Genomic DNA, 17776 nt, shown 5'->3' with positions numbered 1-17776 from the left:
GTGAAAAAAATGGATAAATACGATTCTACAAAGTAACATTTATAATGACTATGATTGAATTCAATAGCCATATGATTTAAAATTTGGGTGATTTTTGGTACAAATAATATTTGGGTGAAGACCTATAACATAGACGATTTGATCGTTGAAATATAAAATACGAAGTGAGCTCAACGAAAGTGTGTCAAAATATGTGTCAAAAAGTTGATTCATACCAATCTCTAGTTTAAGCCAAATAACAACTCCACTATAGCTTGAAATATAATTAGAAGTCAAGATAAGTAATTTAGTTATTAAATTGGAAAACGAAATAATGTGCAGCCAACAAGAAGAGAGGAAATTTGAAAAATGAGTATGGATTAAGCATCTCCTTTAATTACATCATGTTCATGTATTTACAAATATAACACACAAATTAATGGGTTGAATTCCCACCAAAAACAAAACTTTGAACCACATCTATCGATCACTACAAAAACTGGTCAAAATAAAGGAATTGACCACTCATGTACGAGTCATATTAGATTTCTTATTAAGCCATAAACAGTGACAAGAGCCATAATAAAGGAATGATCCATATGAGGCTCCACTACCAATGTAAGGACATCATCTCCAAAAACTATTCCTGAACTTGACTGCTTTCTCTTAGCCTCTGCCACAACTCTTCCATTGTTATCCATAATTCTGAAAGCTGTTGATTCGCCATTCAAACGCTCTAACCTGTAGCAATTGATATCAGATCTCATCGTTACTTTGTATGAAGACTCCTTATTTCCAAGAATTGATCTAAAACTCTTTTTCACTCGAAACAATGGCTTATTGCCACCAATATTGTTGCTTCTATAGCCCTCCCATCTTCGGAAACTGCAAACTTTCTTCTCACAAACAGTGAAGAGAAGCTTGCCGCGAAGATTCATGAGATAAACTTCGTTGCTGTGCTTGTTGTCGTAGTTATCTATGCGATAAACGACTTCACCATTTTCATCAAAAGTGGTGCATCCGTTTCCTTGCATCACAAGAGATTTCATCCATATAGTGAATGTTTCTCTTTTTGATGTCATATACCTATTATTAGAACATGAAGCATCATCACGATTACTACTATTGATTGTTAAGAGAGGATGAACCTTGGCCATTTAGGAGTACAGCCGAGAGAGCTTTAGTTTTTGGCTTCCGGGGTATGGTAAGATGTTTGAGGTGAGGTTTGAATTATGTTAGTAATTTATAGTCCGTTGTGATCAGTACTGAAAAGTAGAAACGAACACGAATAAAAATGTTTAATTTGGTCATCCAAGAACTCCGTTGCACGTTTATTATATGTGCACAGAAAATTATATGAAAACTAATATATATTACAAAATAAATTATCATCGACATAACTTGACTTCTTCTAGGCTTTCAAGAGTATTATAAAGGAACTTGTCGGGTCTAGGTTTTATATATAGCGTCCAATTTCTTAATAGCAAAAAATCATTGCATATAATGTTATGTTTCAGGAACTAAGCGAGGGATTTTTTTTTTTCTTGAACAAATCGATATTATTTATACCAAAAAGGTGGGATAATTAGCTAAGCCTCAAAATAGGATAGCAAAAATGTGGTTCAAATTTGCATTTGGTGAGAATCGAACCTAAAACCTCCCACTTATCAGCGAGTAGAAATATCACTACTAGATCATAGTATCAAGTGGCCTAAACTGAGGGTTGAGTTCTGCTGATTAGGATAATTAAGTGGCTATCTTGTTAGCGAACAAAAAATGATCTAATCCCTCAAAAAATTAATTAAAGAACTTATTGAATTTGTGGAGGGTGTCACGTTGCTATTTGTCGCATTGGGTGACTATATATGCCTGCCAAAGGTGAGCTAAGGCTTACATGGAAAGAAGACATGAATGTTACCTAGAAAGGTAAAAAAGAACAAGGAAATTAAAGGAGGTGTTTGCTACTTTGCATGTATCTTTTTCTTGGTCGATGCTACTTTTGCTACTTTCCACAAATTTTGTTAGCTAGGCCGCCTCCTAATGTTTAATAACAATCGGAAAAACCAAAAAAGAGAGTATTCAAAATTCCAATCTCCAAAGGTACTTCAGTTCTTTTTTTAATTCGATTAATTTCTGAGTTCTTTTTAGTGTTCTTCTACTACTTTAATCATATTTCCTACTCCAAGTACTCATGGATTTTTTCTAATTTCCTTTTTCTCTCCACGAACTCCAAACTATTGAGGTGCTTGTCAAATAATGTATATAATGTTGTAGCATAATTTATTGAACAATTATGGAGGCCATATAGAGAGAGAAAGTGCGGCATAGAGAGAAGAAGAGAGAGAGATGTGTAATTGTGATGTGTTTTTTATTCACCCCATTGTGCCTTTATTTATAGTAGTAGAAAGGGTAAAAACTTTCCCTTTAGGATTACAACATTTAATAGGTAATCTAATCCTAATAGGAATATATAATACTTTCCTAGATTCCTTAGGATTTACATAATCACATTCATATTCTAAATATGACTGCAACACTCCCCCTTGAGTGTGTAAATACTCAACAAACCATCGCATCATATTCTTCAGCGGATAAGGTAGAATAGTTGATGAAGTCATCGGCACAACGGGTGATCGCGAGTCTCAAATTTACTTTGAAGTATGCATTTGTAAAAACTCACAAAAACCTTGCTATGGTAAAACCCAAGGAATGGGGAAAACCCATAGACTAAGGAGAAAAGTAAGAAAAATATGCATAATGTCTGAAACGCTCATCAAACTGGACGAAGGTAGTGAACTCTGATGCGTGATTTATACGCACACAAATTAAACCCTCTTTTCGTCAAATTGTAGTATATGTATAAGTAGGGATCGTTCTGGACCGGGGATTAGGAGGGATTGCAAATCTCTTGGAAATTGACTCAAAAACGTAAAATAAAGTTTAAAACACTAAACTAGACTCAAAGAATGCGAAACTAAACGCTTAAAACACTAAAACAAACCAAAAGACTCAAACATCACCAAAAACACTCAAAACTGCCTTAAAAACACTTTCTGGGCAGTTTTGAGCACTTTGGTGAATTTGGACGAATTTGTGTAACAAATTGAATCAAAACTCTTATAAACACAAACTAAGACACTTTCTAACTAAATTGGACAATAAAGTAAAGGGGGATTGAGTTTTGGACGAAAATAAACTAAATGCACAGATTGCAATTTAAAGCAGAATGTAAATATGAATTTGATGGAATTGAATAGATGGGAAGCTAGCTAAGGGGTTCATCTCCATACATGTTATACTTGCATATAAAACGATTTCCAATTGCTTGTCAATAAACCATGAATTCTCAACGCCCCAGATTAACCGTGAATTGCACTAATTAATCCTCAGATTTTCCGAACGTTATTGAATTGGATGATTGCATACGACAACCCAAAGCGTTCCCCACAAGTTCCCTATATGAATTGCATAATAGAGATACAAGCAAGAATCATTAAGTTCTTTGAAAACCATAAGCATTGACGAAGCACTCGTTACTATGAATTGCATGAAACTTATGCCAAGAATTTACTTAACGCGATTGAGATCATCAAACTTTACTACTTGTGAATATAAGTTCATAACTATTAGGTGAAACTCACTTATATTCTAGCGTCATATTCATGCATGAAAATTAAGCGTGCACTCTCAATAAATCATACATAAATAAGTGTAATTCACATAGATAAGTAAATTGAATTCACAACTTATGAAACTCAATTAGAAGTAATCAAATCATAACGCAAGCATAAACATGTATTTCGAATTACCCCCTAACCAAGGGGGGTTTAGTTCCTCATGGTACAAAACAAAGAGAATCAAAGAAACACCTAAACATTCCAACAACTCAAACTTGAATTGTATGAACGTTTAGGCCCTCTTCTCTTCCATGCCTCATTCGTACAAAACAAAGAGTATTGAAATTAAACATAGAAATCAAAGAAACACCTAAACATTCCAACAACTCAAACTTGAATTGTATGAACGTTTAGGCACTCTTCTCTTCCTCTTCGTTGTGGCACAAGGTCTAAGGTGAGTTTGATGGTGTGAATGGTTTGGGGAGTGGTGAAAATGGAAGGATGGTGTTTGGATTGTAAGGGAGAGCACGGCACAAGAGAGTTTTGATGTCTACATTCTGAAATGTGGAAGGATGTGTGAATGAATTGTGTATGAATCAGAATGAATGCAATGGATGCTTATTTATAGGTGAAATGGGGGGAACATGACAGCTAGGAGGGAATGTGGCTGCATGTTTGAATGATTAAAGGATGCATGTGGGTTGGAATTGCATGTGCAATGAATATGTGGCTGCATGTGCAAGGGGACAATCTGAAAATGCATGTGAAAGCATGTGTTGGCTGCAATGATGAAATGGATGGGAGTGCATGTGCAATGTTTTAAAGGATGGAATGCAATGAGTGCATGTGGAATGGCTGAAATGTTGAAAGAATAAAGGGTGCATGTGGGTTAATTAATTAAGTGTATGATATGATAAGTGAATGATATGATAAGTGAATGATAAGTATATGATATGATAAGTGTATGATATGATAAGTGGTGAATGATATGTGGTGAATGATAAGTGGTGAATGATATGTAGAAGTGGTGATGATATGTGATTATGATAAGTGATGATATGTGGGAGTGTGGCTGAAATGAAGGAGTGGAATGTTGGAATGTTATGCACGACTAAGGATATAGGAAAGGTTTAAATGTCCTAAAACTAAAGGGAATAAGGTTCCAACACTTTGGTCTTCAATTAGGTCTTCAATTTCGTCCAACACTTTGGCTCCAAGCATAAGCCATCCATCCTTAGCCCAAAAGTGCTCCAAAAGTCTCCAAAATGCATCTTTTTGCTCCTTTAGCCCTTTGGACCTACAAACACACGAAAATAGCTTAAAGTACTAAAATAACTAAAGAAACATAACGTAAATGCACGAGAACAAGCCATTTAAGTCGCATGAATATGCTCCTATCAAACTCAACGAAGTATGATCATCCCGGGATGGGTGCCTCATTAAAACCTAGTTAGGTAGCAAAAATCCAATGGGAAAAATGCTCCTAATCGTAGGGAAAAAGAGTACATTAAGATCATGTGAGTACGATTCAAGATACTCCCCCTGAGTTAGACATAACTTCTAAATAAAAGTACTAAGAAGTCTTTGGGGAAGAAATCACGCATCGTGATGGCAACGGACGATCTTCGTGTCACTATTTCATCATCCTCAACACTTTCATGTAGCTTTGGAGGTTGACGACAGCTGTTTTGCCCCCTTTCCGATTGGTGAACTTGTGGAGGAGACGTATGCTTCTTGTGCATTTTCTTTGGAGTGACATGAGTCCATCCTTCAACTTCACCTGACTTGAATGACATGGTTTTGGAGCATGCCCCAACAGTTGAGGTGAAGATTTTGAGTTGAAAGAGCCAGAAGTGACAGTGGTACAATTCGACTTCACCACATCGTCAAGATCTAGCTCAATGATTCCTTTCTGAGCCAGCTTCATGATGAGATCTTTTAGCACGAAGCACTTTTTCGTTGGATGGTTGATGAAGCGGTGGAATTTACAGTACCTTGGCTGTCAGTACGATTCATCTCTTCTGGCCGTCTGCACTCAGATAGGTTGATCACCTTCTTGTCAAGCAAGTCTTTCAACATGGCAACCACATCAAAGTCGAGGAATGGATAAGTCTTCTCCTCAAGCTCCTTCAAAGTGGGTCTACGCATCTCTTGATCACGAAAAGCTTCAGCTTGAATCGCCTTGCCTCGTGTAGAGATTTTGACTGGAGTTATGTTGACCGTCATTGCTTCCTTGGTGGTTTCCACACAGCCTTATCTACCTTTGGCCCTAAAACTTTGTCGTTCTTGTAGTAGGCGATCGGTTCTTTGTTCCCATAATAGACGATACTTAACTCCATATCATGGGTGCGGGTGGCTAACTCCTCAAAGGCTCTTGGTTTAATGCCTTAAAGGATGTAGTGTAGTCCCCACTGCATGGCTTGAACGCACATCTCAATGACGGAGGTTTCAAAAAACCGATCTTTGCAATCCAGACTTAATGAACGCCATCTATTGATATAGTCGACGACAAGTTCATCCTTCCACTGTTTCGTACTAGTCAACTCTAGCATGCTCACAGTGCGGCAAGTACTGTAGAAACGGTTAAGGAATTCCCTTTCTAGCTGATCCAAACTATTGATAGACTCGGGCTCGAGGTTGGTGTACCAGTCAAAGGTGTTACCTTTAGCGAGCGCACGAACTACTTGACGAGGTAGTCTCCTATTGTCCCAGCATACACAAGCTATCAATCATCTTGGTGTATGGCTTTGAGTATAGCAGTGCATCTCACGAAGTGTTTCCCACATGTGCTTTAATGGTGTTGGCAATATGCCCTGAAGCTGCTAGATGGAAAGAGATCCCATGAGCGCCATTGCTTGGTCTGGCTCCAGCTTCTCAACATCTTTCTCCACCAGAGGCTCATCTTTTTCGTCGGTTTCTCTTTTTAGTGGCTCAACCTTCGGGTCGCGGTCAACATTTTCGTCATGATGCGCCTCCAATCGGTTGATAAGTGCAGTGATTTACAAGTCTTTCTCCTCCGTGATCCTTGTGAGCCTTGCAATTGCTTCATTTATTTGAGCCAGTTGTTCTTCAATAGAGGTAACGCTGATGGTCATGACTTATGTAACTAATAGACACGACTTTCCTTCAGACATCCAGGGTGCTGACGAAGAACCTCATTGGCCATTTTGGGATGTCATCTTGTGCGCCTTAGCAACATGCTTTGGTGCCCCCAGCAAGGTCAGGTTGATGACGGACTCAGGCTTTTGATGCTTCCCTTGCTCGCTTAGCGGTACCAACTTTGAAGTGGCATGTTGAGGAGTTCTTGTGGCGCCAATGGATGCTCCATTCGTGGCGGAAGTGCTCAGGGTTCTTCCCTTGGTGGTTGCAAGAACGACTTGTCCCTTGCTTGATGCCATTGATTTTAGAGGTGTGCCTTTGTTTTCTTGAACGGAGAAAGAGATGAGAGGTAAAGATTGTCCCAATGGGCGTGCCAAATTTGTAAACACGAATTTTCCTAAAACAAGAACACGTGTACAAAATAATATTTTGTATTGCTTTTGGGGTTACAATCTATTTTACAATTTGATCCTCTGATTCTATCTTCGTAAAATGTAGATATGTGGATAGGATGTTGATCCAAAGGGCCGTCAGGGCTTAGTCTAGGGATGAACAGTTATGCGGATTTATTGATGTTGTTGATCCAAAGGGCCGTTGGGGCTTGATCTTAGGATGAACGGTTGATGAATGGATATTCAAGGGCTTTTGGGCTTGATCTTGAAGAACGGGTGTGTGGATTTGTTGATGTTGTTGATCCAAAGGGTTGTTGGGGCTTGATCTTAGGATGAATGGATGATGAATGATGAACACTTTCTTCAAGGGTCGTCGAGGCTTGATCTTGAAAGAGAATTTGACAAAGAACGAAAAGGGCTTTCTTGATCCTTCGGGATTTGCTTTAAAGCTTTAGAGCTTTAGAGCTTCAAAGCTTCAAGGTTTTGGTGTGATGTGAATTGGTTTCCCAAAATGAATGCCTTGGCTTCCTATTTATAGAATTCCAAAACTTGATTTTTGGATTTAAATAATCAGATGAAATAAATCATTTCTGCCAGGTATTGACACGTGTCCTATTTGTTGACTTTTTCGATTTATTTCGACTTTTCGTTGAGTCACACGTTACGTGTAAAATTTATGAGACACGTGAGCGTTGAAATTTTAATTATTGGTCAACATTCATTTCATCGAAATTTCGAAGTCTACAGGATGAGCTCTAGATTCAGCCATATAGGTCACGTTAGGTGATTCCGGCTGACATATCATTTGCATTGATTTATATCACCTAACTTACATATTTTTTTATGCTGAGATATTCGACATGGCATATTTGTGAATTTTGCTATTCTGAGCATGGTTGTGGAATAGATATATATATTTTATTTTCTGGGAAATTATACAGGTTTTACGGCGAAGGGTTACTATCTTTGGTAATTAAAATGGTTTTGGAAAGTTTTGTTTTTGCCCACTCACACTTTTTGTTTTGCGCCCCTCCACGTTATAGTTAGGAGTTCTTTTTGGTGGCTTGCGAGGAATCCACAGCAGCTCTGACAGATTATCACCATTGTATGGTCAGCTTTGGGTGTTGTATAATTAGTATTTGTCCTGCTGGACTGCACTTAGGCTACTTGTGCTCTGGTTGTGAATTCACACTTATTTCGTTTTGCACCTTATCTTATTTCGTGCTCTAGTTAGTTTGGTTTTTATTTATTCTCATTTTTATATTATTATTGCTTCCACACTGTGCCCATGGCTACGTCACCTTTGCGTGACGGCCAGCATGCCTTGATGTCGGTCGTGGTGTGTCCCCAGTTATATAGGTCACCTTCGCGTGACGGCCAGCACGCCTTGATGTCGGTCGTGGTGTGTCCCCAGTTATATAGGCTCTTTCATACCTCTTCAAACACCTTTCCATGTCTACGTCACCTTCGCGTGACGGCCAGCACGCCTTGATGTCGGTCGTGGTGTGTCCCCATTTATATAGGCTCTTTCATACCTCTTCAAACACCTTTTGGATGTATCTAAAGCTATACAACTATTTCCAAAGAATCGTATCTATTAATCAAAACGCTTTTAATTAATTTAATTAAAAACTTAATTTGAAATTAAAACTAATTGATCAAATTAATTTTAATCCCTTGGCCCCGATTGCCCCAAGGGCCTTTGTCTTGATTAATTAATATTAATATTATAGTATAATCATCAAGCCTAATCTACACAATTAATGGCCCAAACCTCAATCCTTATTCCAAATGGTCCAACATCTAATCATTAATAAAAAGGACTTGACCTATATAAAGGCCTTTGACAAATTGTTATTTCCCGATGTGGGACAATGGGAGTTGAAAACTCCATCACGTGCTTGTTGTCGTAGTTATCATTGACACGACAAACAAGCTCGCCATTTTCATCAAACGCAGTGCCACCCTTTCCCTGCATTACATGAGATTTCATCCATATGATAAATGTTTCTCTCTTTGAAGTAAAATACCTATTATTGGAAAATGGGTTACTAGTAAATCTCGAAGAAGCATACCAGTACAGTTGGATTAAAAGAGGATGATCGTTGGCCATATGGGAGGAAAGAGATGAGAAAGGTATTTTATTCATAAGAGGTGAGAATGTCTTTGTTAAATTGGCGACCCTACATTCATTCCACGTGCAGTTTAACCAAGAAGAAGATTCGAGCTGTTGATTATGACTTTACCAAGCTCCTCTACTTATGGAAAGGACATAAGGAAAGGGAATTAAAGGTAAATTTGATAAGGGTTATCTGTAATAGTCCCTAAACTTTACCCCTAATTTAGTTGTAATGGCCTCACGTTCTTTTCAGAAAAAACTGACTTAGACATGGGACATGGGAGGTTCATTGGCCAAACCTTCTCCCCCCCCCCCCCCCCCCCCCCTTTTTCTCTCTTTCATCACGCTTGGTTCTCCACCTTAACTAAAGATGTTTAAATTATTTTGTAGGGACAACTTCGTCAATTCCGTAGATCATGGCCAATTTTTGCTACAACACCTTTAATTTTAGTTTGCGGAAGTGGATACTTGGTGTGTATGCGACCACTTCAATCAAACTAATGATTTATACTCTCTTCAAACGAGAAAAACCCTTAATGTGTTCGTATATAAAATGTTTTTGTCTTTTCTTCGAAGAAATCTTTTATACCATACTTCACTAATCTTGAAAGTACCGAGTACTAGTCAACTTCATACCTTCAGAGACCCACTGAATGATTTATTTTGAGGTTAGCACAAGAGTTTCTAGAGTCACACATTGACCACATATGAAAGCATGCGACTCTCCTTAAATTATAAAAGGAGACTATTCTCCTACAATTAATCCCTAATTACCATTATTGTACCCAATCCATTATTAGAATTCATTAATGATCATAATCCTTTGTATCATGTATTCACTAATGATCATAATCCTTTGTATCATGTACATAGTACATTATTAATGAGAACTCCTTTACCCTCGTGGACGTAGCCCAACTTGGGGTGGATCTCGTATATGTTGTGTTTGTTTCTCTTATTTCTCTCTCTACATATTACCTTTAGATGGTAACTGGAGCAACCTTACGAATGTCACAAACTTAACATTTTGCGTTGTTCTAAAGTCTCATTAATTTTATCAACAAACACCACGTGTGCATGTGATTCCTTAAATAATGTATTGATATGCGATTTGTGCATATAAATTGTAATAAATATTTAATTTCATTTATATGTTATTTTATCAAATAATTTATATTAGTTATAAACCCACAACCATGAACATTATTAATCAAGAGGTTCCTTGACTGTATATGCTGATTAGTGAGCTACTACACGTTAGAGTTATCTTCGACATATTTTGACTTCTTCTAGGCTTTTTAGAGACATTAATTATTCAAGGGGATTTTGACATTATGTGGATGGTGGTGATGGCACATCACATGGCTGGCTACCATGGACTTGCCGCTTTCTTCATATATTATTGTTCGAGTTATTTGTTTCTAGTTACGTCTTGATCATAATTTTTTATTATTGAATATTAATAGCCTAATAGGTGTCACGCGGTCATCTCTTTGTTAAAGATCCTTTTTGTTATTGTTGTCGATGATCCTTTTAAAATTTCAGATTGTGTGGCTTTGCCTGCGAAACGTGCGACTACGTACTTTAACGAACCTTATTAAGCTACGTATATTGCAAGGAAAATAAATAACATTTTTGGCTTATCTGGAATGGACTAAAGAAACAAAAAGAGATTGGGTTTTGGGGGGGGGGGGGGGGGGGGGTTGTAAAAAAACAAGGAGGGAATAACCAAAAAGTCCCCAAAAAAAAAAAAAAAAAAAAGGATAAAAGGGAAAATGAGACACATGTTTGGTTGTACTTGGCTTGCCTTGATAATTAATCTTTGTCATAATTAGGGTCTCCTTCCATAACATAGCTTAACTGAATATTTGTAATTTTTTTTATTGTTAGCGATATTCTACACTAATCAACATACATTCTCAAAAATGACCCTACATAATGATGACGGGTATGAGAGTTTCTTTTCTTTGGATGAGCATGCTACTAATTTGAGTTAATTGAGTATTCATTTTGAGATGTTGGTGGAACAACAACCAGTATCAATTAATTTAATGAAAATAAAATCTAATACAACAAAATTATACTATGAAATAGATACATAAATAATCATAAAGAATAAAAATATGAAACGCAATGAACTAACGAAGTTTGCAAATAGAGGCTTGCAGATTTGCAGTGTCCTTGAAACAAAATTTCACCCCTATTAATCAGCACAGAGCCTGACACGAGGTTCTTCCAAATTTCTGGAACATGAAGCACATCTTGCAGGGTTAAGTTATTTCCTGAAGTAAATTTCAATACCACTTTGCCTTTTCCTTAAATGACAAATGCAGCAGCATTGCCTATATACAGCTTCTCACCACCGCAAATAGGATGGTAATCAGAGAACATGTTTCTGGCACCACATATGTGCTTATTTGCACTTGTATCAACCCACCAATCACTGATATTAGAAACCAGATTGGTCTTTCAAACAACAGCAGCAAAATCGTCAGTTATATTTGCTTGGTTGTTGTTTGGATTGACATCTAGCCTGGTTTTCCATATACATATCACGAGACATTAAATATCTTGAATTTCTTGCCCTTGGGTCCATGAGCGGCAAATTTTCCCTTGCCTTTGTTTTCTAGAAAGTTTTCTTTGTCTTAACAACATTTCCCTCAATGAAATTGGTTTTGGCTTCGAAGGCAGACACTTCATTCTTGTCACCCTTCTTTTGATCTTCTTCAACATGGAACCTAAGAATAAGATCCTCCATCTTCGTCTCTATGCGCTTATGCTTGAGGTATATATAGCTTAAAGTCCTTCCGGTGGTAGTTTCTCTATAATTGCCCTGACTTGGAAGTGCTTATTGATCTCACAGCCCTCAGCATGAAGTTTATAAATTAACTATTGCAGTTCTTCGACTTGGGTGATGATAAGCTTGGAATCAACCATGGAAAATTTCGGAAACTTGCTAATCACGAATTTCTTCGAACTGGATTTTTCAATTTTGCACTTCTTTTCTAGTGATTCTCATAACTCCTTGGTTGTCTTACAAGTTGAATAAATATCATAATGATTATCATCCAACCCGTTCAGATTATAATTCCTAGAATATGACTCAAAATGGTCTCATGCCTCGATGGCACTCAAAGTTTCCTTAGTCATTGGATTCTCATCAACCTTCAGAACTTCCTCTTTGACAACATGCGGCAAGTTCATTGTAGTGAGATAAAACAACAATAAGGGACATAGAGGACGGAGTAAGGAACCTTAAGTCTGAAAGAAACCCTTTAAGCCAAATAAGTTCACAAGCAATAGCTGTCATGGCTCGATATTCAGCCTTTGCTCTAAAACGAGCAATTACTTGTTGCTTCTTGCTCTTCCAAGTAACAAGATTGCCCCCCACAAACGTACAATAGTTTGTGGTAGATTTTCTATCAAGTGCATTCCCTGCCCAATCTGCATCTGTGTAGCCACTAATAGTAGTGGACTTATTGTTACGCATGATGATTCCTTGCCCTATTGACCCCTTGAGGTAGCACAAAATTCTTTTAACAATGTGAAGGTGATCAACAATAGGAGAGTGCATAAATTGGTTTGCCAAGCTCATTGCATATATAATATTTGGATGTGTGATGGTGAGATATATAAGCTTCCCTAATAACCATTAGTAATAACTCACATCATGCATGGTTTCTCCATCTGTATTGCGCCTCAGTTTGCAATCTACGGGAGTGATGGTAGGTTTGCAGTCAGGCATGTTTGCTTCTTAAAGAAGATCTAGTACATATTTGCGTTGATGTAGAAATAGCCCCTTTGAAGATGTTGCCATTTCAATACCCAAAAAATACTTGAGCCACCCCAGATCTTTGATAGCAAATGTTTGATGCAGTGAATGCTTCAGTGCCTCAATTTCAACAGCACCATCTCCCACTGGTACCAGTTCTTACAAACAATGAGGAATCAACATTACTTCGCATAAAACCAGCTTTCTCGAGTACTGAACTGAGCATGGCATACCAAGCTTTTGGGGATTGTTTCAATCCATATATTGCCTTGTACAATTTACACACCATATTGCCTTCAAGACCATTATAGCTTGGAGGAGGCTGCATATACACTTCTTCTTGTAACTCTCCATGAAGAAAAGCATTATTCACATCCATTTGATAGAGGGACCACCCACAATTTACAGCAACTAAAAGTAAAACCTTCACGGAATTCATCTTGGCCACATGTGCAAATGTTTCTTTGTAATCTACCCTAAGGGTTTAGGTGAAACCTCGAGCTACAAGTCTAGCTTTGTGTCTCTCGATAGAACCATCAGCCTTGAATTTGATCTTGTAAATCCAGCGACTTCCAATAGCCTTTTTTCTTGGTGCTAGTTGAACTAAACTCCTGGTATTATTTTCTTCCAGTGCATGAAGCTTATCTACCATGGCTTGATTTGATCTTGTAAATCCAACGACTTCCAACAGCCTTTTTTCCTGGTGCTAGTTGAACTAAACTCCTGGTGTGATTTTCTTCCAGTGTATGAAGTTCATCTACCATGGCTTGATTCCATTGTGGGAAGAGTGATGCTTCTCGGAAACTTCTAGGTTCACAATGTTTATCAATTTCACTAAGAAATGCAGCATAAGATGTAGAGAACTCACGAAAACTGATGCTTTCAATGATAGGGTGCCGTGAGGCATAAGTAACATAATCTTGCAACCTAGTTGAAGGTTTCCTTGTTCGAGGAGGATTTCTTTTTATCACTTGAGGCTCTGTGAGAGATTGAGAGTGATCAGAGTGATACTCATCATTCTCTTCACTAGTAGGAATTGGAATAGCAATGACTGAGTCAATTTGCACTTCTTCACCATCAGTAATCACAGAGATAGAGTTTTCTTCCAACACAGAAAGATTAAAGTTCTGAGGGAATGGAAATAATTCAAATAATTCATCCCCCTGAATTGTAGTAGTTCATTTGGAAGTGAAATAAAGATAGTTTTCTTCAAACTTCACATCTCTTGACATAATGCACTTCTTAGTGGCTAGATTGAAGCACTTATATCCCTTTTGGGTGAAAGAGTAACCCATAAACACACACTTAGTAGTCATGGGATCTAATTTGTCATGATTCAAGGCTTCAATGTGAACAAAGCAAACACATCCAAATACCTTGAGGTGTGTCAAATCAATTTTTCTACCTTTGAGTACTTTGTGATGAGATTTGAACTCCAGCACTCAACTTGGGACTCGATTGATGAGATAAGTAGCAGTGAGGATTGCAAATGACCAAAATTTCTTTGGAACATTCATGTGAAGCATAAGGGCACGAGTCTTCTCTAAAAGATCCCTATTCTTTCCCTCGGCAACTCCATTTTGTTGGGGAGTTCCAATACAACTGGTTTGATGTATGATGCCCTGAGAACTTATGCATTGAAGCATGTTGTTGGATAGAAATTTAGTTCCATTGTCAGATCTTAAGACTTTAATGTTTGATTGAAATTGAGTTTGAACATGTAGATGAAAGGCTTTGAAAATGTTTAGGACTTCATTCTTTGATTTCATAAGGTATAAAAAAACTCATTCGAGAGAAGTCACCAACAAATAGAACAAAATACTTAAAACCTTCCATTGATTCAATTGTTGGTCCCCATACATCAGTGTGTACCATTTCAAAAGGTTTACTTGTCCTAGACATTGAATTACCAAAAGGTAGTCTAGTAAACTTAGAAATTTGACAAGTATCACAAGAAAAATGAGATTTACAAAAATGTGGAAATAGTTTTGACAAGACAACTTATGAGGGATGAGCTAATCTCTTATGCCAAAGTTGGTTTTCATCTATGGACTTCGATTGAGCTTGAAGAGCCTGAGAAAAGCTGGCATTCTTGCACAAGTAGTAAAATCCATTTATGAAGACCCCTTCACCAATCATCTTCATGGTGAGAACATCCTGAAAAATTACATTATTTGGTGAGAAAATAGTATGGCAATTTAGGGTGTTTGTGATTTTTCCAATTGAGAAAAGTTGGAAAGGAAAGGTTGGTACATATAAGGCAGTGAAGGGTGTTTTATGTGAGAGTAAGGTTACTTCCCCTTTGCCCAAAACTACGACATTTTTTCCATTTGCAACTGAAACATGTGAAGACCTCGAAAAACGTTTAAAATGATGTAAGTTTGTGACTTTGTTTATCCTATGATCTGTGGTGCCTGAATCTATTACCCACCAATCATTTTCAGTACTAGTCAATAGGGTAGTAGTGAAGGCTTTGAGTATACCTGGTGCTTCCTCTCATGATACCTTCTCATTTCCAGCAAGAAAGTTGGCAAACTATCCTAACATAGCTATATGATTGCCGTCATCCTGGCCTTGAAGTTGTGAACCTCCTCTATGTCCCTTACTTTGAAGATAGGCTGCAAATTCATTGATGAGTGACAATGGATTGGCAGTGAATTCCATGGATCCTTGTGAGACAGTAGGAGAGTGAGCATTAGCAAGTTGAGCCTTGGGTTGAGAGTGAAATTGTTGTGAGGATCTTGGTATCATCTTCCCATCTTAGCTAAATTTAGGCTTGAGTTCAGGATGAAGTTCCCAACACTTATCTTCCACATGACCAACGCCATTGTAGTATTTTCATTTTAGGTGTGTATTTTTTCCCTTGTACCCATTTGCCTCTGAGTTCTTATAGTTTGAGGTATATGCACGAGTCTCAGTCAATCTTGATATGTGTTTGGCATTCATCACTTTCTTCCTTGCTTTTTCTCGTTGAATAGTTGCACAGACATTGTTGAAGGTGGGCATATCTTGACTCATCAATATGTGACTCCTTAGGTCCTCGTATTCAGAGTTCAAACTCCCTAACAGCTGATAGATTCTGTCTTCCTCAGCTCATTTCAGGAGAGTGGTAGGGTCTGTGGTATGAGGGAGATAAACATCTAACTCATTCCACATGGCCTTGAGACTCCCAAGGTGTTGAACAAACGCCTTTCCTTCTTGTTGGGCACTAGCAATGTCCTTCTTAAGTTGAAAAACTCGTGCATAATTGTTTTGATTTCCATACATATCCTGCAAGGCTTTCCAAAGATCAAGTGACAAATTGTAATAGCTGAAAATCTCAGCAACATGTTTCTCCATGGTGTTGAAGAGTAAGGACATGACAAGCTGATCCTTGCAAAGTTATGCACTGTATGTTGACGAGAAGCTATCTAGAGCCACCACGCTTCCATTGACAAACCCTAATTTCCCTCTACCTCCAAGAGCTAGTGAAACAGCTCGAGACCAAGGAAGATAATTGAACTCGTTAAAGAGAATTGAACACAAACGTTGATTGGTATTAACCTCAACGTCTGAGAAATTTGGGGAAAAGCTATGATGAGTTTCTTCATCGCGATTTACTGAACATTCTTCAGCCATGGCTCAACGATGAAAGGAATAACGCAGCAGCAAGAATGGCAGAACCAGGTTACGAAAGAACCCGCTCTGATACCATGTGAAAATTTTAGCTTTAAGTTTCAATGTATTTTTCATAGATTGATTGAATGTACAAGGGAGGATATATAATGAGGTAGAAGGTTATAAGCAACCCTACCTTGGAAAATTCTACTAACCCCGTAAACCCTAAAGTTATCACTCCTTAAATTAAAGGAGTGCAACAAGTAGCTAGCACACAACTATCAACAAGTCATATAGATGTCAATCTTCCTCAAATTAAGGGATTAGACTTAATAGAGAATCCCATTGAAAGAGGGAACATAAAATCTGGTAGCATCAGTCACCCTATATCGTCTAATATCCATACACAGTATAAGTGGGGTGACTCATGCAGCATCAGTCACCCTGACTTATGCAACATCAGTTATATGCAGTATCAGTCACCCCATATCATCTAATAGTTTCTCTCTTAGGAAATTTGTATGAATAAGTATTGCAAATTGACTTATGAAATGCATATGCACATTAGAAGTATATGGCAATCTGATGCCGTTTCATAACAGGGATAACTGTTTGATTCAAATTCAAACAAATACAACTATTTGAAATAATCTGTAAATTTAAAATAATTTAATTAATCCCTAATTAAACGTTTAGCCAATTAACGTCATAATCTAGAAAAATGACGTATTAGAAATTTGTAACTTTGTCGTTTGAGCTCTGAATTGAACCCGTATTACCTTTTTAGAAAGGAAATTATCCGACAAGTAATACGCATAGCTTTGCTATGACGTGTGATGAATTTTGGCTATCCAAGGTTGTTTACTAGTTCAAAAACGCGTTTAAAGTTCTATAAAAAAAAAAATTGAACTTTCATTTCACTTCCGTTAATTGTTCCAGATATTCCCGAGCCTTTTCAAGGATTCAAACAATGTTCTTCAACACTAACACTAGATGGTAAGCGCGGCTAAACTGAAGATCCAATCCCGTACAGTATGTAGTTTTTTTGGAGGCATTTACTTTTCTTTGGTCAGTTCATGAGCCTTAGTTTTTCCAACTAGAGAAGAGGTAGTTCAAGAAAGGAATAAAGATAGATGAGATTAGGTGGTTATCTTTGAAGTTCCGGTTAGTAAAACGGCAGGGCATTTCTTTTATCATTTTT

At 37.6% G+C, this 17776-nt stretch overlaps 2 pseudogenes; both read right to left on the bottom strand.

The window, feature by feature from the left end:
• Positions 1-515: 515 nt before the first annotated feature.
• Positions 516-1155, bottom strand: LOC137712220 (protein LURP-one-related 11 pseudogene; annotated as a pseudogene).
• A 12464-nt stretch (positions 1156-13619) lies between these two features.
• On the bottom strand, positions 13620-16596 carry LOC137712221 (uncharacterized; annotated as a pseudogene).
• Positions 16597-17776: the final 1180 nt, after the last annotated feature.

Source organism: Pyrus communis, chromosome 14 (genome assembly GCF_041283825.1).
Source record: "Pyrus communis isolate YQ-2024b chromosome 14, ASM4128382v1, whole genome shotgun sequence".
Classification (NCBI taxonomy): Eukaryota; Viridiplantae; Streptophyta; class Magnoliopsida; order Rosales; family Rosaceae; genus Pyrus; species Pyrus communis.
Note: the sequence above shows the minus strand (reverse complement) of the source record. Positions and strands in the feature narration are given on the sequence as shown.